Source organism: Petaurus breviceps, unplaced genomic scaffold, assembly GCF_028583685.1.
Source record: "Petaurus breviceps papuanus isolate PSGF00001 unplaced genomic scaffold, PetGlider_PUasm1.0 175, whole genome shotgun sequence".
Lineage (NCBI taxonomy): Eukaryota > Metazoa > Chordata > Mammalia > Diprotodontia > Petauridae > Petaurus > Petaurus breviceps.
In genome coordinates, this window is record NW_027185764.1 from 67252569 (window position 1) to 67279830 (window position 27262).

At 38.8% G+C, this 27262-nt stretch overlaps 1 long non-coding RNA gene across 1 annotated transcript in view; it reads right to left on the bottom strand.

Moving 5' to 3' along the window:
• The window catches only part of LOC138159171 (uncharacterized), a 169002-nt gene that overhangs the window by 84505 nt on the left and 57235 nt on the right, over positions 1-27262 (bottom strand). The window contains exon 2 of the long non-coding RNA XR_011167832.1: positions 26314-26420. This is a non-coding gene — a long non-coding RNA (uncharacterized lncRNA). The remainder of the gene's footprint in view (positions 1-26313; positions 26421-27262) is intronic.

The following is a 27262-nucleotide window of genomic DNA, read 5'->3' on the forward strand; positions in this document are numbered from 1 at the left end:
GAAGGAAGGAAGGAAGGAAGGAAGGAAGGAAGGAAGGAAGGAAGGAAAGGAGGAAGAGAAGGAGGGAGGGAGGGAGGGAGGAAGGAAAGGAGGGAGGGAGGAAGGGAGGGAGGGAGGGAAGGAGAAAGAGGAAAAGGAGGAGGAAGAGGAAGAGAAGAAGAAGAAAAAGAAGAGGAGGAGGAGAGGAGAGGGATGCGTTGAGACTCCTGTGTTGCCTCTCCCTGCAACTCTTACACACATACCTACTCCTTTCCCCAACCTATATTCTAGCTTCATTTTCCACCCCTGCCATTAAAAACAATTATTATTTAACATTAGGGCTGGAAGAGGCCTTAGAGATCATCTAGTACAGTTCCTTCATTTTCTAGACAAGAAAACTGAAATATGAAGTAAGGAGCAGTAGGAAGTGTGATGTGTGAAAAGTGGTGGGATAAGATTATTGTGACAAGGATTACCTACCTTTCCTCACTAACCATGTTGACTATATACTCTTGAACTGACCTAAAGGGAAAAGGACAAGGAGGGACAGAACAGGGGGAAAGTACCATCTCAAGAAACTTAGAAGCCATGAAAAAACTGGTAAATTGAAGTCCTCAAAAAAGGTGATGAGGTAACTTCCCATCTCATCTTTCACACTACCACCTCAAACCCTGCAATCTTATAGACAGGGCACTTCCTGTTGCACTCTGGAAGAAAGAAGATTCCTAACTCCATGTGATCACGTGGAAATATTTTATTACCACGGTGAGCAGCATTTATGAGAATGGTAAGGAATGCAGCAGCAGTGTGTCCAAAAGCCATAGAGTCTTGCAGACAACCCCTGTTGCTTATGGGGTGAACACATCTGTCAGCATATCTCTGCCCACTCTTTGTGTCTTCCTGTCCTGTGCCCTCTGTATATGCCATTCCCCTCTCTTGCAGTATTGTCCCCTTCACCACAACTCATATTGCTCCCCTATTCTTTTTTTTGCTTTTTGAAGGCGGGGAAGGTTGGGCAATTGGGGTCAAGTGACTTGTCCAAGGTCACACAGCTAGTTTTTTGCGTTAAGTGTCTGAGGCCAGATTTGAACTAAGGTCCTCCTGACTCCAGGGCCGGTGCTCTATTCACTGTGCCATCTAGCCACCCCTCCTCCCCTATTTATATACTCTCAAAAGTCAAGGACATATTTCTTGAGTAAACCTGGTCTCTTTTGGGCTTCTCTCATCTCCAATACCAAGTCTGCCTTGGTAATATGCATTCTTTCATTGGGTATTACATACAGTCTTTCATATGTACACTCTCTCTCTCCTTCCTAACTGGATTGTAAAAATTTTTAAGTATTTTTCCCCCAACTACATGTCAAGAAAATTTTTTAGCAAGCATTTTTGCAAGATTTTTAGTTTCAATTTTTTCTCTCCCCCTCCCCTCCCCTCTTCCTAAAATGGTAGTCAATTTGGTATAGGTTATATATGTGTTAGCATGTAAAACATATTTTCATGTTAGTCACAATTGTGAAAGAAGAAACAAATCAAAAGAAAAAACATACAAAAATAATAAAGTAAATGAAAAAAGTATGCTTCAATCTGAATTCAGAATCCATCTGTCCTTTAACAGGATGTGGATAGCAATATTCCATTGTGAGTACTTAGTACTTGTCTTGGGTCACTGTGTTGCTGAGAAGAGCTAAGTCATTCATAGTTGACCATCACACAATGTTACTTATACTGTGTACAATGTTTTCCTGGCTCTGCTCATTTAACTTTGCATCAGTTCACACAAGTCTTTCCAGGTTTTTCTGAAATTTACCTGCTCATCATTGCTTATGGCACAATAATATTATATTCATATACCACTTTTTGTTCAGTCATTCCCCAACTAATGGGCATCCCCTCAATTTCCCATATTTTGCCACCACCAAAAGGGGGTGCTATAGATATATTTGCACATCTGGGTCCTTTCTCCTTTTTATGATCTCTTTGGCATACATACTTGTTAGTGGTATGGCTGGATCAAAGAGTATGAACAATTTGATTGCCCTTTGGGCATAGTTCCAAATTGCTCTCCAGGATGGTTAGAGCAGTTCACAACTCCACCAACAGTTCATTAGTGTCCCAATTTTCCAACATCCTCTCCAACATTTATTATTTTCCTTTTTTGTCATATTAGCTGATGATTGGCATGAGGTGGTATTTCACAGTTGTTCTAATCTGCATTTCTATAATCAAAAGTAATTTAGAGTATTTCTTCATATGCCTATAAATAGTTTTGATTTCTTTATCTGAAAACTTCTTGTTCATATCTTTTGACTATTTATCAGTTGGGGAATGACTTGAGTTCTTATAAATTTGACTCCGTTCTCTATATATTTGAGAAATGAGTGGACTGTAAATTTTTTGACAACAGGTACCATATCTTAATCTTCCTGTGTATCCCCCCCAACAGTGCCTGGTTCTGAGTATTATCAACCTGTGGGCACTCAGTACAAAAGAATGGCAAACTAATTCAAGGAGCATACTGCTAAAACAAAACATACATCTCTGAAAGGAGAGTGATGCCATTTCTTTCCTCAAATGTTTCTAAACACAATTTGTAGCAAAAGGGATCCTAGGAATCATTTAATATATTCTCTTCGTTTTCAAGAGATTCCTGAGATCCAATGAAATGAAGTTACTTGGCCAAGGTCACACAAGGAGGAAATAGCAGCACAAAGATACAAAGATACAAAACCAGACCCCAACTTCAGTGATCTAGAACACTGTGTTCCAGATGACAGAATATGACACATATCCTTTTCTTGGTAGAAAGATAGTGGCTAATGACATCAAATGTTACCTACATTGCCAGACTGTTACTCTGTCAATTACTTTTCCTTTACTCTTTTTTTGTGTGTGACAAGGGAGATTTTTATGGGCTAGAGGGAAGGGGAGATATCAGGAAATATCTGCAGAGAGAAAAAAAATACACAAAAGGCATCAATAAAAATTCACTCCTTCCCCCCCTCCATGAATGAATGAAAAATATATGCATCATGTTATCTCTCAAATCTCTCAAGAACACTGATCTGGTTCTGAGCCCTAACCAACTGAGATTTGAACAGGAGACCTCTAAATAATGAAGATTCTCAAGCTTAATCCAAGCCCATCGAAGTCATTTCCTCTAAGTCAGATAGTGATCCAGCTGAGAGTTATCTTCCCCTAAGGATAGATTCCTAACAATTTTATGAGCCTTTAATTATGACACCAATAGGTCAATGCCAGCCAGCATTTAATGGAGAATGACATTTAGTGGTAACTGGACAACATTAACTTCATCTCTCACCTTCATATTAACACAGTGGCCAGGCCTGCACAATCTCAACTACCCAATGATTCAAGTCAAAAATAAAACAAAGATGTAAATGCAAGCAAATGCACTCAGAGTTTCTTTAAAAGCCAGACATCGATCTGAACAACTTAGGTCAATAAATCCAAAGAGCAGGCTTAAGAAAGTCAAGAGAGACTAAAAAGAAGCTGAGGGTCAGACAGTTTTATTCCCTTACTCAAAAACTCTTCCACGTCCAAAAGAAAATACAAATTCTTTAGCATCTTCAATATATGGTTCCATTCTACCTATCCAAGTCTGAGTTCACACTCCTTTAATCACTCCACTTCCAACTAAGCTGGAATACAAGCTGTTCTATGAACTCAATATTCCATCTCTTCCCTCCATTCATTTGCAAAGCAGTCCCCCAAACTATAGTACCCCTTAAGCATCTTCAGAATCCTTGTCTTTCTTACAGGCTTAGCCCAGGTACTATTTCCTCCTTGACTTATCTTCCTGAGTTCAGATATGGTCTCAGATACTTCCTAGATGTTTGACTTGAACAAGTCACTTAGTTCTGTTTGACTACAACACACACACACACACACACACACACACACACACACACATTTGTTATTATTCAGTCATTTTCAGTCACATACAACTCTTTGTGACCCCATTTGGGGTTTTCTTAGCAAAAATACTGGACTGGTTTGCCATTTCCCTCTCCAGCTCATTTTATAGATGAAGAAACTCAGGCAGACAGGATTAAATGACTTGTTCAAGTCAAACATCTAGGGAATATCTGATTTGAACTCAGGAAGATAAGTCTTCTCACTGACTCCAGGTCCAGCACCCTATCTACTGTGGCTGTGTGTGTATGAATATAATATACAATTAATACACATATTATATATAAGAAAGCTAACTTTTGTTAAGCATATTTAAATGTATATATACACATATATACAAATGTGTGTATATATATAAAGCATATATAAATATATTATATACTTAAATATGCTTAACAAAAGTTCACTTTCTTATACAATTTTCTTTCCTGTTCTTTGTATTTTGAAATGTTCATGTTTGCTGATGGTAGTTTAGTTCACAATTAAAAAGAAAATTTCCCCTCAAAAAAATGCCCATATCAATGACAACTAGGTGTTGCAGTGGATAGGATACTGGGCCTTGGAGTCAGGAAGATCTAAATTCAAATCCAGCCTCAGACATTTACTAGCTGTGTGACATTGGGCAAATCACTTAGCCTCTGTTTGTCTCGGTTTTCTCATCTATAAAACGGGGATTATTATAGCACCTACCTCCTAGGGTGGTTGTTACAAGGATCAAATGAGTTAATAATTATAAGGTGCTTAGCACAGTCTCTTGGTGCTACTACTAATTCATTATGGGACCTTGACTTTTACCTTAACAAGTATGAATTTCCTCATCTGCAAACTGGCAATAGTAATACCTGGACTGGCTACCTCCCAAGGTTATTATGGGGGTCACATGAGATCATCTGATTTCTTATGGTAGTAGGGTGGCCCAAATGACAGAGCTCTAGGGCCTGAAATCAGGAAGACCTGAGTGCAAATCCTATCTCAGATACACTTTAGTTGTGTGACTCTGAGCAAGTCTACCTCTGTCTGCCTCAGTTTCCTCTCCTGTAAAATGGGGATAATAATAGCACTTACCTTCAAGGGTTGTTGTAAGGACCAAATGAGATAATATTTGTAAAGCACAGTGCTTGGCATATAGTGCTAGGCATATATTAATAAATTCTTGTTTTCTTCTTCCTACATTTAAGAACTATATAAACTGTGAAGTGTTAAAGCACATATAAAGATTTATTATTGTAATTTTTCTGAACAAAGTAACCTCACATAAGCAGCTAGGCTTTCCTAAGGTGGTCACTGCCTGGGAGAGGTAGAGAAAGCAGTTTCTGTGACAAGATGTAGCTGAGTACTTCCCAAAGCAGTGCTCTCTTGGCAATTAATCACACAGTCTTGTGACATCATTTGAATTATTATTTTACTTTTCCTGCCTTGTCTCTACAACTCCAGCTCAGCGTAAATGACGCTCAACACTCTGCCTCACTTAAATCCAACTTATGTGTAAGATGTCACCCTCATGATGTCATTGGTCCTCTTGGAAGGACCAATAACAGCAACCTAGCAGAGTGCTGTGCATACAGTAGGTCCACAGGAAATATTGGTTTTTATTCAATTCTTGGAATTTGCTCACATCAACAGGTTGGGGGTGGGAGCAGGGAGGAACTAGAACTTTTCAACAGCACAAAAGGTGCCTGCAAACTAACTTTTTAAAAAAACAGTTATGGGTCATGCTGCTGCTTGGGCAGGGGGAGTGGTCCATGATAGTGGGGCTATTAGGACAGAACTGGAGATAAACTCACCTGTGGTATGACTGCTTTAAGGAAAGGAGTTTGCCTTCTGGTAGCTTCCTATTTTAATTAAGTACCCATCTTAGGTACCAAGCTCAGTTGTTTCTACCTGCTGGAAGAATATAGGTGCACTCAATATCCTCTATATTTCACCGACCTGGGAGAAAGCTCCAGTCATCTTACCCTAGTTATAATTCTGTCAACAGGATACAAGGAGAGAGGAGAACTGGGATTTTTCAGCACCATTTCGTGGTGAGTGAAGTAGGGAGAGAAGAAGGGAGCAGAATGGATGCGGAAGGAAATAACATTCTTTATAAGGACAATAATAAAGGGGAAATGTGGCAACTTCTGGGGGTTTTTTCATGGCTACTTTAGGAAGTAACCAAGCCTGAAGCTACCTCTGTGCTTCAGGCTGTTAAATCATGATGGATGAGCACATAAGGAAGCAAACCAGATGAGTGGAATTCATTCATTTGCCAGGCACTCTGAGAACCCTTTCATTTTCCCCCAGGGCTTAGCCAGTTTCCTTCTATTAGTGACAGCATAGCCTGGTCTGCACCACACAGACTGACAACCCAGTATCCAGGATCCCCCAAAAATCTGGAAAGCAAGAGTCACTGGTCTCATTGAATTACACAACAAGGAAAAGGCATGTTCATTCTCCAGATCTATACATCCTCCCACTACTGTCACCAACAACAACAGTAAACACACAAGGAAGTTCGATTCTAAATCATTTCACATTTGTCGTTATGTAGTTTTAGGAAAACTATGTAAGAAATCCATTCACCTTCCTTAGACACTGTTACCACCCACACCATCCCTTGGAAACTATGGTAACAGCAGTAGAAAGGGCACCAGACCAGACAGAAAATCAGGTGAGCTGAGTTCTGCCTCTGGCTGTTCTCCTCACCAAATGTGTGTCCTGGGGCAAGTGGCTTCATTTCTCTAGGTTCCATTTCCCTCATTTGTAACAACAGAAGGTTGGACTAGATCTCTAAAGTACAATTCTAACATTCTGACCTAGGCTCAGCAGGAAGGTAACAAGATATAAATTAATAAATGGCCTTTGAACTAAAAAAAAAAAAAATACCAGACCTGTCATCATAGAAAAGGTCAGAGAATATGCAATAATGCCCCTACCTCTTCAACTAAATAAGTTGATTTAACACTAGGATATTACTTAATTGGAATGTTTCTGGTTGTTTTTCTCTGTCTACAACAGACTAAAGGAGTCCTATTTCTCCTTAACAGAGAGTTCTTGAACCTGTTTTTTTTTTAATATGTTTTTGATAATGATATTTATATATGGTCCGTTTCCTTTGCCATTCTACATATTTTATGAATTTGAAAGGAGTCCATATGCTACAAAAGCCTATGCCAATGAGACTGATAACATACAGAAGGGTCAGAAATCCCTGGTCTAGAAGTAATTCAAAAGAAACAAGTAAGGGTTCCTCTAGCATCATTTATACCTGAGCTGGAGTTGTGGAGACAAGGCAGGAAAAGTAAAATAATAATTCAAATGATGTCACAAGACTGTGTGATTAATCGCCAAAAGAGCACTACTATTGGGAAGGTCTCGTCACAGAAACTGCTTTCTCTACTTCTCCCAGGCAATGACTGTCACCTTAGGAAAAGCTAGCTACCTAGGGCAATATCCTATTATCATCGGAATTGGGGAAATAATGAATCTCCATCTGAGCAGCTGAAATTTTGGGAGATTAAAATTCAGGCTAAATTCAACAGATAAAACTGGTTTTACCTTGTTCAATTTAAAGAACCAAGTCTTTACTTTAACAAAGAGTAGATTACAAGTAGGGAAGAAGCTGGTGGCACAGTGGGCCTGGAGTCAGGAAGACCCGAGTTCAAATCTGGCCTTAGACACCCCTCTTGTTCTGCTTTCCTCATGGTGACAATTCACTCAAGGTAACAGCTTAACCAGGTAAAGGAAATTCTACCAGACTGTTAGCTAACTAATGTGCTTTCTCTATCCTTTTTTAAGCCAATAAACATAACACCTTCCTTTTAGCTAAAATACATATGTCTTCTGCAGAAGTTAAGAATATTAATGATGGATTTTTTTAGACACCAACATTGGGAGAATGTTTTGCAGAAAAGCCCCTGAAAACACACTGTGAGTGGCTGCCTCCCTCACCTATGTGTAAGGCCAGCCCTGCTCTTAAATAGATAACCAAAAATCAGGCAAAACTTTGGCCTTGGCAAAATCTAGTTTATTCATGATTCTCCAAAATCACCAGAAACTGGGTTACAAGGAATGATGGGGAAAAAATAGATGCCATACTTTGTGTGTTGAAAGCAATTTATTTTACTGACACCCTTTACTAACAAGTTTAGTTGATTCAATGCTTAGTTTTTATTAGGGCCTAGGATAGAAATTGGATCTGTGATTTCATTAATTTAGATAACTCACAGGTGAGGAAACTCCCTCTACCAACTGCAAGTTAGCACCCCCTCTGCAACTTAGGGGCAGCTAGGTAGTGCAGTGGATAGAGTGCTGGGCAGGAGGGCAGAAGGGTTGCGGCAGACTGGGGGCATCTCGTTTTATGGAGTTGAAACCAGGCAGAGCAACAGATGCAGGGTGGAGCATTTGATCTCTCAGTGCTCTAAACAACTTTCTAGGAATATAAATCCCAGAGAAGGTATCCATTCGTACTAGTAGAGGGAGCTGAGAGCTCCCTATTTATCAATGAAATCACAAATCCAGGCCCTATTCCCCATTAAAACATTTAAATATACTTTTACATATTTACATATTCTATTTTTATATATATATTGAAATCACCTGCAGTTGGGAGCATAAAGCACATGCAAAAATAAATTTTAATACAGTCTTGGTGCTATCCCAAAGGGCTAAGAGTCATGAAAACAACAGCAAAAATATGCCCAGCCTAGAAATGCTTTCTGCAATCCTCCTATCCCCTAGGGCCTTTTAGAGGGAGTCTGAGGAATGGGATCAGCCAGGTCTCCTGCCTGCCTGGGCCATGGAGCTACTCGCTGCTGAGAGGGTATTTGTAATGCCTCTGAGACAAGGCATCAGCTTCCTTTTATTTTCTCAGACAAAATCCAAACCCAGAAGAGTCATTATCTCTACACATACAGATTTAATTGAGATACTACACAGTTAAATAGGTATTTGTATTTATGTTTACATTTTATTGATGCCTTTTGGTTTTTATACCACAATTTCCTAATCAAGCCCACTCTGCCCCATATACACAAATGTATACTATGAATATACTTAAGTATATACTATTTAAGCATATAATAATATATTTAAACATATAATACTTTTAATATAACATATAATAAATAATAATATAACAATTAGGTATATAATACTCAAGCGCTACTTAACCCTGCCTTGTAATAAGGAAAAACAAGTTAAGCAAAACCAACTGGAAAAATGACCTTGTCTGACAATGTACTCACCATACTATATCTAGGATCACAGATTTGTAGCTGGATCTGTGATTTCATTAATTTAGGTAACTCAGAGGTGAGGAAATTTCCTCTATCAATTACAATTAGCACCCCCTCTGCAATTTAGGGGCAGCTAGGTAGTACAGTGGATAGAGTGCTGGGCAGGAGGGCAGAAGAGTCTTAGCTTAGGAGTGGATCTAATCCAATAACTTCATTTTATAGTTGAAGTGAAATGACTTGTCTAAAATCACATTGACAGAACCAGGATTTGAACCCAGGTCCTCTAATTCCAAATCTGGCTCTCTTTCTACTGAGAGGAAAGAAGTGTTCACATTTCTTGTGAATATTATTTTTGTTTACATTGCTGTAATCATCCTGCATATGGTTTGTCTGAATCTGCTTACTCTGTTCTATATTCACTTTGAGATAGTGTAGCTGTGACAGAATATTGAACTTGGCCTCAGGAAGAATAGCAATTAGGAGTTAAGAAGGTAAAGGAAAGTATCCATATCAAGTATGAATAATAAAGCATGAAATATAAACAATTAAGTATAAATGTAGAATAAAAAATAAAGAGTTTTACAAATATTATTTCATTTGATCCTCATAACAACCTTGTGAGATAGGAGCTATTATCCCCATTTCATAGATGAGAAAACTGAGACTTAAAGAAAATAAGTAACATGTCCAAGGTCATATAGCCAATAAGTATCTGAGGCAGGATTTCAACTGACTCCAAGGCCAGCATTCTAGACACTCTACTACCTATATTATTATTATTAGGGTTATTGGTTCATAGAAGTCTTCCAATGTTTCCCCAAATCCCTCCTACTCATGGTTTCTCACAGCACAGTAGTATTCTGTTACAGTCATACACTACAATTTGTTCAGCCATTCCCCCAATCAATGGCGACCATTTTGCTTCCAGTTTCCATTAAATCAATTTGAACTCCTTTATAATGAATGATATTTTGTTTTTCACAAGTGAAGTGAGCTAAGAGGTTGTCTTTCATCAGTGCCTCAATGAATCACAATTGAGAAATGAAGTTACACAAAAAGAACCTAACACAATGTGCTCACTGTGTTTTCTCAGATTTTGAAAGGCCATCCACTATCAACATAGAAGCCCCCTTCCTCCAATCTCACAAAAAGAGAAGCAAAAGTTGGAAGCTATGTTATTTGAGAGTATTCAAAGCCTGTGCCCCATGTCCTTATATATCCATGCCAACAGATCCAGACAGGATACCCTATCTTTTAAATATTTTTTCCACTCACAAGTACTTTTTCAAAGTACTAAGTCAAGATATGACAACCATCTGTCATTGATGGCAAAAATCTCAGAGTCTTGCTCAAAAGCAACGGTGGTAGAATGAATCCCTTAAGGTCCCTTCTATGTAATTCTGCAACTTTGAGGCCACCCTTCTTTCCCCTCAATCCAAATTGTTTTAGCCCAATCCAGAGGCATTACTCAAGAGATCTATCATCATTGCTAATAAAAATAAAGTCACTTTGGCTACAAAGGAAATGAGACAAACTCTATCAGAATCATGAAGGAAAAGACCCATCAGTCCAGAATAAATTTAGTTTGATCATCCTTGGAGAACCAGGACCTTGAACTTTTCACATGTTGAAGCCCAGGCTCTCCCTTTATCCCCAGTGGAACTGACCCTCATTTATCTCTGTCAGGCTGACGGTGCTTTCTGAAAGGTTCCCACAAGCATTCATTCCAGTGTTAAATCCACAGTTAGTCATTTCAACAGAGTTAGACCTTGGGCTTCCTATAGAAACAATTCCATCATTACCAGCGTCAACAATCCATTTTTTAATGACATACGTTTTACTTGGGAGAAAGAAGAGCTTTACCATGCCAGTGAGGATATCCTACTAAGCCCCTACTGCTCCTGAAAAGAGGTTAAGAGTATAAATTCCTTGAAGGCAGGAATTATCCTTTTTTTCCTTGTATCAACATCTAGTACAGTGCCTTACACATAATACATGATTAATAAATACTTGTTGCATTGTCTAGAATTGATCCACTAGATCAGTGATCTCCAAACTTTTTTGATCAACCACACCTTTAAAAAACATTTACACAATTTAGGCATATTTAATTATGCACAAATTATATATACTTGCTGTTCAGTCATTTTTCAATCATGTCTGATTCCTCATGGCCCCATCTGGGGTTTTATTAGCAAAGATACTGGAATGGTTTGCCATTTTCTTCTCTAGTACATTTTTACAGATGAGGAAATTGAGACAAGCAGAATTAAGCTATTTGCCCAGAGCCACACAAGTCAGTTTCTGAGACCAACTAGTCCTCCTGACTCCAGACCTAGCACTCTATCCATCATCACCTAACTGCCCTATGTAGAATTACTGCAGTACTAAATTATGTACATTATAAATTTTTTATGAAATATGGAATTTTTTAAAAGATGAAATATTTGATCAAAGAGTCAATAGGGAGTCACGGAAGCCTATTGAGTAAAGGAGTCACATAGTCTTACCTGTTTTTTAGGAAAATCACATTGGTAGCTTTGTGAGAAGATAGATTAGAGAGAGGAAAGACTTAAAACAGGGAGACCAGCCAGATGGCAGGGTATATAGAGCTCTGGGCTTGGAGTCAGGAAGACCTGAACTCAAATTTGGTGTTGGATACTTCCTGACTGTGTGACCCTGGGTAAGTCACTTAACTTCTGTTTGTCTCAGTTTCCTCAACTGTAAAATGAAAATAATAATAATAGTAAATACTTCCCAGTGTTACAAGGATCAAATGAGATGCTATTTGTAAGGTGTTTAGCACAGTACCAGATACATAGTGAGCACTATATAAATGTTAACTGTCATTATTATTAGGAAGCCACTGAAATGACTCAGGTAGAAGTCATGAGGGCCTGAGCTAGAGTGATGGCTTTGTGAAAAGGGATGGATATTTCAATATGTGGACATAGAACTAACAAGAAAGGGGCAGCTAGGTGGCTCAGTGAATAGAGCACTGGCCCTGGAATCAGGAGGCCCCGAGTTCAAATCAGAACCTTAGACATTTAACACAAAAACTAGCTGTGTGACCTTGGGCAAGTCACTTAACCCCAATTGCCCCCCCCCAAAAAAAAAAGGCAAAAAAAAAAACCTAACAAGAAGTCAAAGACATGAAGTTGGGGAAAATAAATAGGAAAGAAAGATCCAATCTTGTTTTTAAATGTCACACTCATTAAATTATTTCCATATAAAAACAGGACAAAAAACTCATCTTCAATTCTTCGTCCTTCTTTACTCTCCCCTCAACCCTACCCCCCCAAAAATCCAATAGAATCCTAAATCCTGTCAATTCTATTTCCACAATCACTCTCAAATCTACTTCCTATTTTCCATTCCCAGGGCAACCATATTGGTTCAAGCTCTCATCTAAAAAAAAAAAAAAATGTTTACTCTCTATTGCCTGACAAATAAAATTAAAATTCGGATTTAAAATAAAAGGCCTAATCTATCTCCAGATTACCTCATTTCATACATTAATATTTTATATATCATTGATCATCCTCTATCTTCTAATCCAGAGGTTCTTAACCTAGGGTCCAAGAATCTCAGACAGTCTAAAAACTTATGTGGGGAAAAATAGTTATATTTTGATTTTCATGAACCTTTGATTTCCTTTAGAATCTTATGTATTTTACTATATTTCATGTCATTGTGCTAAAAAGGTCCATGACTAAAAATTAAATAAATAAAGGTAAGAACTCCTTTCCATAAGCCTTTGCTTTGGTTGTTCCCCAAACCCAGAGCAGACTCTCCCCCTCCCCTATCACTGTCTGTTAAAGTCTGCTCTCCCTTCAAAATCCAGTTCAAATTCCAAGTTCTCCATGAAGCCCACCCTGCTAACACCATATAAATGTTCTCTTTCCCTCTTCAAATTTCTCAAGGCACTTTAGACTTTTTGGAGTTCCCCTTGTTCTGTAGTTATTTGTGTATTGGCCTTTTCCCCATTCAATCATAAGTACCCTGAGACTAGGGTCCTCATCTCAATCTTTATATTTTCATCACATAGCAAATAAGTGCTAAATAAATGTTTAGACTAATTTGAGAATATAACTACAGCTTTATTCTGAGAATCTGAAGCAACAATGCTAGGATTAAATGACTATTCTCTAATGAAACACATCACACAGACCAGAGACTATGCCCTAGAGGTTTTTAACCCTTTCATCTCTTGAACTTCACCTAATTATTTCATGCAACACTCAGGCATAGGTGTTCATTATCTACTCTTTGCCATCTTCTCAATAGCCACCTTGCCACCAGGTACATACCAAGCCCTCCCCCACCCACCCACCCATTCCCCCATCTCCCAATTCTGGAACCTTGATCAAGTCAGTTCTGCCATTTTTCCTAGAAGAGGTTTGTCAATCTACTGTCCTTTGGCCCCACTCTTCATGCCTGCAGTAGACTCAGGTGCCCCTCCCTGGTCATCCTTCTACTAAGTGTGCTTTCTACCTCATTAGAATGTAAGCTTCTTGGAAGCAGGGCCTATGGGCATTCTGTCTCTTCTTTCCTCTCAGCCTCTTCTAGGTCTTTCCATTCAAATATATTCTGGTATAGAGGCCCTAAAACATGTAACTGCAAATCTCAGGTCCTATTTAATTCTAATGTATAGGGCAGAACATTTGTGGGAGTCAATGACACACTGCCCAATTCTTTGCTCCCCAGAATGGAAACTTTGAGAACCAAATTAGAGAGTGGGCAGATAAATAATAAAATATAAAAAACATGGGGTGGCTAGGTGGCACAGTGAATAGAGCACCAGCCCTGGAGTCAGGAGGACCTGAGTTCAAGTCTGACCTCAGACACTTAACACTTACTAGCCATGTGACCTTGGGCAAGTCACTTGACCTCAATTACCCTGCCTTTCCCCCCTCCAAAAAAAATGCAAAAAAAAAAAACAAGAACATTTATATAGCACTTAATCTGTACCAGGCATTGTGCTAAGTGCTTTATAATTATGATCTTATTTGAGCCTTACAATAATACTGCAAGGTAGGTGTTGTTATCGTTCCCCTTTACAGATAAGGAAACTGAGGCAAACAGGGTTAAGTGGCTTGCCCAGGGTCATACAGTTAATAAGTATATGAATTTGAATTCGGGGGAAGATGAATCTTCCTGAACCCAGGTCTGGAACTCTAGCCACTACATCTAGCTGCCCTGGCTATACAATTTGTAACTGTCAAAAGTAGGATTCAAACCCAGGTCCTCCTGACTCTGGGTCTAACCTTCTATCCACTACCTCTCACTGCCTCTAATATTATTGGTAAGTATTAGTTTGAGCAAATACAATTAAACCTCCATTAACAGGAAACAGTTGTTGTACACTTGTGTGTAAACTTGTGTCTAAGCCCTATACTCAACACCAAGGATACAAAGGCATGGAGGATATAGCCCCTCAGTGGGCATACAGTCTAACAGGAGAGATGAACCACAGATCTAAAAACAATTAATAAAATCATGGAACAACATAAGTCATGTGTAGTAAGTGGTACAGGCAGTAGGTGACCATGACTGAGGATGCTGAGAGAAGCACTGTGGGAAAAGTCTGGGCCTCCCAAAAAGGGTGAGCTGGAGACAAACAGGATGTCAGGGACAGCTTTTCAGGAAAGAGGCTGAATGTGGACAAAGGCACAGCATTCAAAAGAACAATGAGAAAGTTGACTAGTTAAGTGGCTAAAATGCTACTTAAGGGGCAGCTAGGTGGTACAGTGAATAGAGCACTGGTCCTGGAGTCAGGAGGACCTGAGTTCAAACTTGACCGCAGACACTTGACATTTACTAGATGTGTGACCTTGGACTTTGCTTTGCCTCCCCACTCCAAATAAATAAATAAACAAAATGCCACTTAAATTAATCTGGTAGGAATATGTAGAATAGGGCCTCGTTCCATTTTTGTTTTTGTTTTTATTTATTTTTAACATTCATTTTTTTTATTTGCATTCCAAATTTTCTCCTTCCAGTGCCTCTTCCACCTATTGAAAAGGCAAGTAATATAATATCAATTATACATGTGAGATCACACAAAATATTTTCATATTAGCCATGTTGGAAAAAAAAGAAAAATAAAGTGAAAAAAGTATGCTTCAAACTACATTCAGAGTTCATTAGCTCTCTGTCTGGAGGTGGAGAGCATTTTTCATCATGAGTCCTTCAGAATTGTCTGGGATTGCTGTATTGATTAGAGTAGCTAAGTCTTTCACAGTTGATCATCATTACAATATTGCTGCTACTGTGTACAGTATTCTCCTGGTTCTTCTTACTTCACTCTATATCAGCTCATATAAGGCTTCCCAGGTTTTTCTGAAACTATCCTGCTCATCATTGCATACAGTGTAATAGTATTCTATCACAATCATATAAGACAACTTGTTCATCATTCCCCAATTGATGGGCATCCCCTGAATTTCCCTGAATTATTATTCTTGACTCCAAACTCATCTCTTTTATCAAGTACCATCTAACTAGGGAAGTTAAGGTGAAAGGTGCAAGTGGACCCAGAGCTTGGAGAGTATTTGAGAGAACTGAGTGTATAAGTGGTTAAGTGAGAGTAAAACAAGGCAAGAAAAGAAAGTTTTCAGAGGTTCCAGGCTATAGGCTAGCTTGACACATCACTGTATTTCTCCATAGTAAGCCTATGTCTTCACCATATTTATCTCCTCCTTTTAAAACCCAGCAATTGAGCAAATCTGCAATTCTCCAAAAGAACTGATGGGTCAGCTCCCTTCCCCTTGTCCAATTCCATACAAATGGCTCCTTGGAAGATGAATTCTCTTCATTTCCAGGAGACTTGTTAGCATCCAGTCAAAATCCTATCTTTGGAAGCAGTCTGCATCTACCCACTCTGTTTCCACATAAAACCAGCCTGATAAACACTTGGGGATAAAATTCTAGTCAGTTCATTGTAAAAATTATAAACTGAAATTACAGTGAACCAGAGAGGAAAAACAACGGCAATTGTGTTTTCAGAGTTGCTCTAACAGTGTATTTCTTAAGTGTCTGTCATAAAATTATGAAAATTATTATTTTCACTATCTATAGATAGTTGTTATTTACCTATAACATAGATATTACTGCACACCCTCGTTGTCAGAATGTGTGGTATTCAGTTTCTTCAAAATATGAAGGTGGCAATATTTTTCTGAATGTCTTTGAAATAAATTATTTTATAGATATACTTAAAATTCACTTTTGCTATTCACTGTTCTCTGAACCAACCACAGTTCACTATCAAGAAGGCAACATAACACCTTACATAGATGGCACCCCATCCAGTACAGATAGAGATATACAACAACAGTTCCACAAGCATTTATTAAGCAGCTGCTTTGTGCCAGGCACTGTGCAGACACAAAAAAAGGCAAAAGATAGTCCCCGACCTCAGGAAGCTTGGAGTCTAACGGAGAGACAACATGCAAACAACTACGTACAAATAAGGTATAGACAAGATAAACTGCAAATAATCAGAAGGAAGGCACTAGCAACAGGGGGGATTAGGAAAGGCTTCTTGTAGAAGGTAGGGTTTAGTCTGGAACTTGAAGGAAGTCAGGAAGCAGACATGAGGAGGGAGAGAATTATAGGTATGAGATTGAGTCACTGATATAGAGATAGATTAGACAGATGGATGGATAAGGGTACAGATTAGATAGACAGACAGACAGATGATAGATGATAGAGACAGACAATTAGATCAATAGATGATTAGACAGATAGATGGATGATAGAGATAGCTATCTATATTTATAGATTGCTATAAATAGATATATCTATAGATGTAGATTTATCTATAGAGACAGCTAGCTACACACACATGCAGAGAGATGTAGATGTAAGTATAGAAACAGAGATAGGTATAGATGTACATGTATATGTCGATTCCCATATAGATGTAGATATAAACATGGATATAGACGATATAGCTGTAGGAGCTGGACACTAGGACAGAGACAAAGATATACTGTCTACATACTACATATCGTCTACACCTAGATTTCAGCAAGAAATTTGGCAAAAAATTCCATGCCTCCCTTACAGAAAAGATGGAAGGATGTTGACTACCCAGTGACTCCTAGTTTAGGGTCTACGACCCCCTAGAAATATTTCAGTCATTGCAATGAATGTATAAATCCATGTGCACACCAAGATTTATGTTCTCGTGTGTTTTCTCAATCATTGGATGTTAGAAGTACAATTATTACTATGAAATCATTGAAGACAAAAGGCTCTTCACATTAAAAAAGGTTTGGCTTTCGGTGCCTTTCAAAATTTGGCTCCATCTTACCTTTTCAGGCTTATTAAATGTTATTCTCCTTCACATAATCTATATTCCGGCCAAACTTTCCTGCTTATTGTTTCCCTTATATTCCATATCCTATCTCCACACCTTTGCACAGGCTCCACCCTCCCCATACTCAGAATGCACTCCTTTGACTGAATCCAAACTTCACAGAACAAATCCACATTTGAGGACCTAGAAAGCCACATGTGGCCTTGAGGCCACAGATTCCCCACCCCTGGTCTCAGACAAAGTTGCGATCCATTGTAATATGCACCGATCAAGGACATTTCAAGTACTCTGTGTGCCACATTTTGGTAAGTGCTATGTTTTAAGAAGAACTTTAACAAATGGGGCATGTCCAGAAACAGACAATCAGAAGGATGAGGGGACTATGCTACGTGGGAATGAGTTGAAAAAAATGGGAAATGTTTAACCTGGGGAAAAGAAGACAAGAAGAGTATCATAGTTGTTTTCATGCATTTGAAGGGCTGTCAGGTAAACAAAGAATTAGACTCATTTTATTTAGTCTCCGATGTAAGATCTAGAAACAAGAGATGGAAGTTCAGGCTTTATGAGGAAAGAAACTTTCCAACAGTTCCGTCCCAAGGCAGGATGGGCTATTGGCTGTCTCCAACTGGAGCCTGGCTGGCAACTTTTAAGGCACGTTGTAGAGGGGATTATTAATCAGTTACCAGTTGAACTAAATGACCTCTGACGACCCTCAATGAACTAGGATCACCAAGCTCATATGTTTTTAGGAAAAGCTTTGATATGAGAAAAACAGATGAATACTTAAAGACCTATGCTCTCAAACCTTGCAAACCTTAAAGCAATGTGCCATATGTATGTACATCTTTTTTTTAAATAAATTTTATGTTTATTTTTAGTATCATTTCCACATTTTGAGTTACAAATTTTCTCCCTGTCTCTCCCCAACCCACCACCTCAAAACAGCAATTTCAATGTATACCCCTCCCCCAATCTGCTCTCTCCTATATCCTCCCCCATATCCCCTCCAACTTTCCAGTAGGGCATGGTGGATCTCTATGCCCCAGTGCCTGTATATCTTATTTCCCAGTTGTAGTTTAAAAAAAATTATATATATATATATATATATATATATATATATTAAACATTTGATTTTAAAACTTTTAATTCCAGATTCTTTCCCTTCCTCCCTCGTCACCCACCCTTACTGGAAAGATAAGCAATTCAATATAAGTTGTACATGTGTAGCTATGCAAAACATTCCCATAGCAGATATACTGTGGAACACTGAGTATATTTCCCTCCATTCTATCCCACCCCGACTTGTTCTATTCTCTACTCCTTGTCCCTTTTCAAAAGTGTGTGCTTCCAGCTTCCCTCCCACACAAACTGCCCTCCCCTCCATCATCCCCCCTCTCATTCCCTTCCCCACTACTCTCTTGTAGGGTGAGATACCCTATTTAGTGTGTATGTCATTCCCTCCCTAAGCCAAATTCAATGACAGTAAGGTTGACTCATTCCCTTTTGCCTTCCTGTTCTTCCCCTCCATTGTAACAGTTTTCCCTTGCCTCTTCTATGTGAGATAATTTACCCCATTCTGTCTCACCCCATCTCCTCTCATTATATTCCTCTCTCACCTCTCAATTACACCTTTTAATTATCATCCCTTCCTATTCAATTGGTCCCGTGCCCTCTGTCTATGTATACCTGCACACATATATACACACATTTACATATGTATTCATATGCCCATATACCCTCCTATATAGACATATATATATATATATGTATACATTTATATACACACATTTATATTCCTTTCAACTATTCTCATAATGAGAAAAGTTTCATAAGTTACAATTATCATTTTTCCATGTAGGAATGTAAATAGTTCAACTTTGATAAGTTTCTTATGATTTCTTTTTCCTGTTTACCTTCTCATGCTTCCCTTGATTCTTGTATCTGAATTTCAAATTTTCTAGTCAGCTCTGATTTTTTCATCAAGAATGCTTGAAAGTCCTCTATTCCACTGAATGACCATATTTTCCCCTGAAACATGATACTCAGTTTTGCTGGGTAGGTGACTCTTGGTTTTAATCCCAGTTCCTTTGACCTGCAGAATATCATATTCCAAGCCCTTCAATCCCTCAGTGTAGAAGCTGCCAGATCCTGCCAGATTACCCCTCAGACTGGTCACTTGGTCCCCCTAAAATCTGCAGGCCCCGAGCTCTGAAGCAACCACGTGGCAGCAGCTGCATGGCTGTTGCGCCTCAGCCACTTCTCCCTCTGGGGGCAGAGGCCAGACCACACTGCTGGCCTCCCTGCTCCCTAAAGTCCATTGACCTCTAACTTTGTCTTTGGCATTTATGGGTTGATAATTCTAGAAACCACCACAGCTGCTGGTGATCCACTCTCCCTATGTTCCTGCAGCCTGGGCTAGTCAGGCCACCCTGAGGCTAAAACCTCAGGCTCATGAAAGGCTGGGATCTGCTCCCAGAGTGCTGCGCTGGACCCTTACTGCCGTCCTGCCAGGCTGTCTTTAGTGGGAGGTTAGTTTCTCTCTGTCATTTTTGTGGGTTCTGTAGCTCTAAAGTTTGTTTAGAGTCATTTTTTACATGTATTAGAGGAGGTGGAAGCAGGAGCCACACAGAAGTCCTGTTTCTACTCTGCCATCTTGGCTTGGCCCCCATATACATCTTTAGTAATAACAAGAGTTTACATTTATGTAGCTTTAAAGTTTGCAATGTGTTCTCCATCTACTATCATAGTTGATCCTTGAAACAATCCTGTGAGATAAGTGCTATTACTATTTTTGTTTTTACAGATAAGGATATTGAGGTACAGATTGCTCCCAGAGTAGATTTTCCCCAGTTACACACAATTAAGTATTTAAAGCAAGATGAGACTCTTTCTTATCAATAAACTAAGAAAAATTAAACTGACCTTTCTGGCCACCAAATGGTGTTGAATCTCTTTTACTTAGCATGGATTAACCAACAAATCCTGTTTCTCTAATCTCTTTTGTTTAGAGTCACCATCTGTGGAGACAGAAACCTCACTACAATAATTCCTGTTCCCACACGCTCATTCCTTTCCATCTCAGTCACACCTCTCCATAAATCCTATCTTTCTCTGCTTTCCCCTTCAACTAAAATAATAATAATAATTTTAATGAATGACTAATATTTATATAGTGCTTACTATATTCCAGGCACTCTGCTCAGCAGTTTACAAATATTATCTCAGTTGACCCTCATAACAACTCTGAGAGGTGCTATTATTATCCCCATTTTTACAGATATGGAAACTGTGGTACAGAGCTATTCCCAGAGTAGGTTTTCCCCAAGTCACACATGATTATGTATTTAAAGCAAGATGAGACTGTCTCTTATCAATAGACTAAAAAAATGAGGCTGACTTTTCTGGCCACCAATTGGGGTTGAATCTCCTTCATACTCTGCTTCACTCAACCCTGACCAGCTAACACATCCTGCATGGCTAATAAGGCTCCATCTCCATCTCGAATAAAGTTCCAGATGAGGAAACTGAGACAAACAGAGGGCAAATGACTTGCCCTATTCATATAGCTAGTAAGTGCCTGGGGCCATATTTGAACTCAGGTCTTCCTAACTCCAGACCAATTCACTACACCTAGAACCCACAACTCTGTTAGTTAACCACCTACCTTTCATACTAGATCTCTTTCCATTTAAAGAAATTTGTATTCTTCCTGGAAACATCTCATCCCTTGCCATTCTCTCTAGTACTAGCCAATTCTCTAATGCCTCTAACACACTGGGCCAAGGGGAGGAGGCAGGCTCTTCACTCCCTGCTGCCACTTCCAGATCCTCCATCTGTTGCCATAAGTCAACAATTTCTTTTAGGTTTGCTCCATCCACATATATCAACCCTGTCCATGTCCTTTTTGCTATCACCTGTTGGCATCTAGATCATTCTCTTTTGTCAAGAAGTTCATACGCAACTCACAACATCTCTTGCTACCCCCAATCCTTGCCCTTCTCATTTAATGATTTCGAACTCTAGTTCAGTGTTCAACTGCATTTTCAACAGTTGCATGTTACTCTCTGACATAAAAACCCATTTTGTAACACTAATATTCTTCTGATGACACCATATGGATATAAATTATTATATGTAATATAAATGAAATCACAATAAAATAAAATCACCATAGAAACAAATTCTGGGGGACCCAAAAGACAAGAGAGAGTGATGTGGTGGGGATAAGTAGGTTGCTGTATCTATCCAGTAATGACTTACATAAGATATAAGATATATCATCAAGAAAATGCCCTTAGATTATGGATTTAGATCCAGAAGGGACTTTAGAGGCCATCAAATCCAACCCTCTCATTTCACAGAGAAGGAACTAAAGTACAAAATGTCTAAGTGACTTGTATAGGGTCACACCTTTCTTAGCCTCAGTTTCCTCTTCTATGAAATAGAAATTATTTCACATAATTTCAGATAATAGCTCCTGATTCCCAGGACAATTGTGAAGATCAAAAGAGATAATACATGTTAAAACATTTTGCAAACCTCAAAGCACTGTATAAATAGTAGCTATAATTATCATCATCATTATTTGAGGCAGGATTTGAACCTTCATCTTCCTGACTCTAAGTTCAGTGTCTTCTCAGTCAAATGAGATAATATTTGTAAAAGTGCTTAGCATAGTACCTAGAAGATAGTAGCTGCTGTATAAATGCTTATCCTTCCCCTCACCACAATTCCACAATTCCATGGAAGGAAATAGGCTAAAGAAACATGCTGCCCACCTCCTGAGAAAGAAATTATAGACTCAGAGTAAAGATTGAGACATATACTGTAGTTTTGGGATGTGACCAATATGGAGATTTGTTTTGCTTGCCTATACATATTGTTACAAAGGTTTTATTTTTGTTTTTGTTTCTTTTTTCTTCTTTTTTTTTCTTTTTTTGCCTTTTGGAGGGCTATTGGGGTTAAGTAACTTGCCCAAGGTTACACGGCCAGTTATTTTTTGTGTGGGTGTTAAGTATCTGAGGCTGGAACCGATCCCGGGTCCTCCCGACTCCAGGGCAGGCACTCTTACTCACTGCGCCACCTAGCCGCCCCTTTTGTTTTTTTGTAAGTAGGGGCAGGAAAGCAGGTGGAAGGGAAAGAAGATAAATTTTTGTTCTTTGAAAAAATGATTTAAAAAAAAAAAAAGGAGATGGATCACTCACATAGAGAGCAAAAAATAACATATAGGCAGTCTGAGTGTTGCTGTACTGGTACCCATGGAATATTAAAAGAACTAGAGAAGGACCTCCAGAGTACTGAGTATTTTATCTATGGAGGATTCATAAGGACTATAAAGAATCCAAATGTCACAGAACAAATCCCCTTAATAAAAGGATTTGTTCTATAAAACTTGGATTCAGTTAAAGAGTCTTATTTGAAGACCTATAGGGCCACATGTGACCTTGAGGCTGCAGGTTTCCCACCCCTGGTATAGATGAATAGCATTCTACATGATCAGAGAGAATATCCATATCCATGATGCATTAATCTACTGAATTACTGAAAAAGTCATTCATCATTCATTCACCGATTCAATACGATGTTTTTCAGTTGTTTGTTTCTCCCTCATTTAGTCATGGCCCCTATTAGATTGGAAGTTCCCTAAGGACATGCACTACATATAGTTTAGCCCTATTACTATAAGATATTGTTTGACATTAACATAATATGATAATGTGATAATATAATATTATATTTTAAGATTACATTGTGAGCTGCTTAATATCTATCACATATTTATGGTATTCTAAAGTATATCTAATATAATATGTGATATGCATATAGCAATATGCATGCTATTTACAATGATTCACACATGTATGTGTGTACACATGAATATGTATATGTGTATGTACCTACATGAGATAGCATGGTGTCATGTAGCATAGTAATTTTTGATGTAATATGATCACATAATATGATATGATCAATCAAACATGACATCATAATGAAAAAGAGAATTGCAGTTATCAAAATTTTTTTTAGGAAAAATTCAAGGGCACTAGCTTCAGTTGCCTAAGAGATATAGAGTTATACAGTGTTAGAATTGGAAGAGGACATTCCATTCTCCTCTTTTATTTCATAGAAATTGAGACTCAGAGAAGGGAAACAATGTGGTTAAAGGTCACAAGGAGGATTAGTCACAGAAAGGAGACTAAAACTCAAGACTACTTGACTCCCAGTCCATCCTACTTTGCATTATAATAATTGAGAGGACATAGAAGAGAGGAAATAAAATCGCTCATAGTTCAAAGAGTGGGTTATGAAGAGTTAATTTGGATATTCTTGCTATTTCTACCTCTTCTTCCATCCAGATCCTCTCTGTCTTTTGAGGCCTGGTTCAAGCCCTACAGCATTTACAAAACCTTTAATTATTGGTGCCCACTAGTCTCTCCATTCTTTGAATTTCCATAGAACTAATAGACTGAATCAGACAATTTAGTTGAGTGTGAGCCTATATGCTTCAGTCGACCTGGTATCACATTAATGTGGGCATTCTCTCCACATCTCATTCACACCTTTGTAACTTGTTTGTGTCCTCCTATAAATCCCCCACAGTGGGGTCTTTTAGCCAAGATAGCTGCTTGAAGAGGAGGCGGACCCTTCAGTTCCCATATACCTACATGACTAGCAAAACTCAGAAATATAATAAGAAACTACACTAAGTGATATTTTCTGCCCTAGAACTGGAGAAATCAGCTAGAAATTGGAGGGCCATAGGAGAGGGGGAAGCAAGTAGCAAAGCAGGTGTTATGGCAAGGGGGACTCCTGGTGCAACCAAATGCAAGGCCATGTGTCCAGAGGAGACAAGAGTGGAGCATTCCCCTGAGAAAGCCTCAGTGTAAGGATCTTGGAAATGCTGGAAAACAGGGGGCACTGCACTCAGACTAGAACACATCAGCCTTTGAGGCTCCAAGGTTCCGAATATTCTGTCCTGAGATGCCAGAAAATGCACTAAGAATCTGCACTATGAACCACAAAGATTGGGGAGGAGGGATGACAGTCCTAGGAGGTCAGCACAGGTACCCAAGGAAGGATCAGGTAAAGCCAACCACTACACACAAAAATAGGGGCAGGAGTCAGAGCCTGGACCTGTCATGAAACCCCAATTAAGGAACTAAAAGCTCAACAGAGTAATAAATCAAATACAATTTGATTTTACTGGTCAATTAGTATAAAAAACAATTTATTATAAATATAAAGATTCTTCCCTAAAGAAGGAGAGAATAACTTCTTAGTTACAGTAGAGACTCAAGGAGAAAATGGATTTTCCATAATGACTACATGAGGGGGCGGAGTCAAGATGGTGGAGTAGAAACAGGACTCTGGCTCTCACCTCCTCCAATTTGTGTAAAAGGTGACTCTGAAGAAACTTTGGAGCTACAGAACCCACAAAATGACACAGAGAAGCTAACCTCCTGCTGAGGACAGCCTGGCAGGCCAGCAGCAAGCAGCCAGCTCAGCGCTCTGGGAGCCGACCCTGGTCCCATGCCAGCCCGAGATTTTAGCCCCAGGGTGGGCCTGACCAGACACCAGCTGGAGGGACTTCAGATCACCAGCAGCTGTGGCCGTTTCCAGAATTATCAACACATAGATGCTAAGGACAAAGTGAGAGGTCAGTGCAGTGTGGACTTTGGAATCCAGTAGTTGGCAGTGCAGTCAGCATCTGCACCCAGGGCAAGAAGCTCTGAGGAGCCACAGCCATGCCGCCACCGCCACATGGAAGCTTCAGCTCCTGGTCTGCAGTTTGTAGGCGGACCAAGCAACCAGTCTGAGGGGTAATCGCTCTTGCTTTAACCTGTTTGGGTCTGGATTGCAGTCTAGGGTGGAGGTCCTGGGGTGTGCGACCAGCTTACCAGACTGTATGGAGGCTTCAGAGAGGGCACCCAACTAATACCTTTAGCAGCTGAGAAAACCCCAGCATTTGAGACAAAGCTCCCCTGTCTGGTAGCAGAGTCCTACTGTGGCAAAAAGCCAAAAAGTCAAGTAATTGACTAGCAACATGAGCAAACAAGGGAAGCAAAGTAAACAGAGCAACCCAACTTTGCACTCCTATTTTGGGGACAAAAAGGATCAAAGCATGGAACAGAGGAAGACAGTGAAGTCAGAAGTCCTGCACCAAAAGCTTCCAAGAAATATACAAGCTGGTTACAGGCCATAGAGGACCTTAAGAAGGATTTTGAAAATCAAATAAGAGAAGTGGAAGGAAAATTGGGAAGAGAAATGAGAATCATGCAAGAAAATTAAGAAATGAGAGTCAACAACCTGACTGAAGAAACACCTTAAAAAATAGACTAACTCAAATGGCAAAAGAAGCAATGAGGAGAAAAAGGCAATGAGGAAAAGCATGCCTTAAAAAGCCAAATTTGCCAGATGGAAAAAGAATCTCAAAAGCTCACTGAAGAAAATCATTTCTTCAGAATTAGATTGAAGAAAATGGAAGCTAGTGACTTTATGAGAAATCAAGATACTATTAAACAGATCCAAACAAATGAAAAAATAGAAGGCAATGTGAAATATCTCATTGGGAAAACCACTGACCTGGAAAATGGATCCAGGAGAGATAATTTAAAAATTATTGGACTACATAATGACTACATGAATACCTAGGAAAAAATAAAGAGACAAAAAATGAAATAAAAGCTCTGAATGCAAGTATTGAAATGAAAATAAATAGTTTAGAAGAGGTAATCACAACATCTACTCAACAAATTGATTTACTGAGAACTGAAATAGATCAAATAGAAATTCATGACTGTGAGATAGCAAGATTTTTTTTTAATCAAAACATTGAAAAATAGAATAAATGTAAGATACCTGATGGGGCAGTTAGGTGGTACAGTGGATCAGGCCTGGAGTCAGGAAGATGTGAGTTGAAATCCAGTCTCAGATCCTTACTAGTTATTTAAGAAATAAAGGAAGTGCTGTAAGAAATGACAAACATGATGATTTCAGAAAAACCTGGAAAGACTTACATGAACTGATGCAAAGTGAAGTGAGGAGAACCAGGAGAACATTGTACACAGTTAACAATATTGCATAATGAAGAATTGTCAATCACTTAGTTATTCTCAGCAATACAATCATCCAAGACAATCCCAAAGGACTAATGATGATACTATCCACCTCCAGAGAAAGAACTGATACTATCTGAATTTAGACTAAAACATGCCATTTTTTACTTTCATTAAAAAAAAAACAAGTCTTCTTGTACAAAATGACTAATGCAGAAATGTTTTACATGATTTCACATGCATAAATATCAGATTGCTTGCCACCTCAAGGAGGGCTAAGGGAAGGGAGGGAGGAAGAGAGGGATAGAATTTGGAACACAAAATTTAAAAAAAAAGTTTAAAGATGGTTTTAACATGTAATTAGGGAAAAATAAAATATTATATTAAAAATCACTAAGATTAAGTAATCATAAATTGAAACTGCCCAGATCTATTAAAACCAGAAGGCCAAGTAAAGATCAAAAGAATTCACTGAACACCTCTTGAAAGGAATCTCCAAAGAAAAAATCCCAAGGAATTTCATGGCCAAAATCCAAATCTCTCAGTTTAAAGAAAAAATACTTTAAGAACACAGAAAGGAATTCAAGTACCAATGAGCTAAATCAGGATCACTTACAACATAGAAACATATCTTTTTAATTAATTTATTTTAGTTTTCAAAATTCACTTTCACAAGGTTTTGAGTTTCAAATTTTCTCCCCATTTCTCACCTTCCCCCTTCCTATGACAGCATGCACTCTGATTACCTCTTA